At 42.4% G+C, this 1053-nt stretch overlaps 1 non-coding gene across 1 annotated transcript; it reads right to left on the bottom strand.

Annotated features, from left to right (window-relative positions):
* Positions 1-221: 221 nt before the first annotated feature.
* TRNAI-UAU lies at positions 222-314 on the bottom strand. The gene is given in 2 exon segments: positions 222-257; positions 277-314. It is a non-coding gene; the product is annotated as a tRNA-Ile (tRNA).
* Positions 315-1053: the final 739 nt, after the last annotated feature.

Genomic DNA, 1053 nt, shown 5'->3' with positions numbered 1-1053 from the left:
GAAAGTTCCAGTTTTAACCCTTTCACAGCTAAATTGCCAGCAGCTCTTGGATATTCAGCAAAAAGTTTAAATTGTAGCTGCTACTGAAAACTAGACTCTATGGTTGGATTCATAGATGTTAAGGTTGGACAGGACCTCAGTAGGTCATCAAGTCTGACCACCTGCCCTGGGCAGGAAAGAGCACTGGGGTCAGATGACCCCAACTAGGTGCTTGTCCAAAATGCTCCAGGTGAGGCTTGAACTCACAACCTTGGCATTGCTTCCCTAGTACTGCCTTATAAGTACCACATGCTAACCCATTGCACCACTGGAGCTGACTTTCATAAACCCCTAAATCTTGGATTTTGAAAAGACATAAAACAGTCTGAAGGACTGTGAAAGAAAAGTGACCAGGAGTAGCTAACAGACAGCAATTTTGCTAAAAAAAAAAGGGGGGTAGCTTGATTAGTGAAACATCAAGATCATTAAAAGGAGAGATCATTCACACCTATAGTGTGAAGAGTGACTAGCAGGAATCAGGCAGATTACAATGAGCCCTGAAGTCAACTGACACTCTCAGAACTGCCTTGATAGAAATGCCACTGCTGCAGCTCTGCAGTTGGTTTTAAATTTTGGGTGGAGCTGGCATTAAAGTGGTTTTTCACCACATTGCTGACCTCGATCTGCTCCTTCTGGACTCTGCCCCTTTGTTCATGCAGCTGCTAGAGGGAAGAGAAGGAAAAGCAGTAGCAACCAACTTATAGTGTCTCCGTGCTTCCATTCTGGGCAGAAAATCAGCTTCCCTACTTCAGACATGCACCCTAATTATGGAAGGCTAATTTTATGAGAAAGTATACATGTGGTATGCAAATAAATATGATAACTGCAAACACCTGGAAGACAACAAATAAAAACCAATATTAAAATAACCTATTTTCCAGGAGATGATAACAGGATTTGGATGTTACTAGGATCAAGGAAAAAACAGTGTCAGGCTGGCTTCAAACAAGCAGCAATTACAGGCATAATACAGAAATAATTGCTGTAGGGCCAGATGGGGAAAGATCTCCAGAC

The sequence above is a fragment of the Alligator sinensis genome, unplaced genomic scaffold (assembly GCF_000455745.1).
Source record: "Alligator sinensis unplaced genomic scaffold, ASM45574v1 scaffold2341_1, whole genome shotgun sequence".
Classification (NCBI taxonomy): Eukaryota; Metazoa; Chordata; order Crocodylia; family Alligatoridae; genus Alligator; species Alligator sinensis.
Note: the sequence above shows the minus strand (reverse complement) of the source record. Positions and strands in the feature narration are given on the sequence as shown.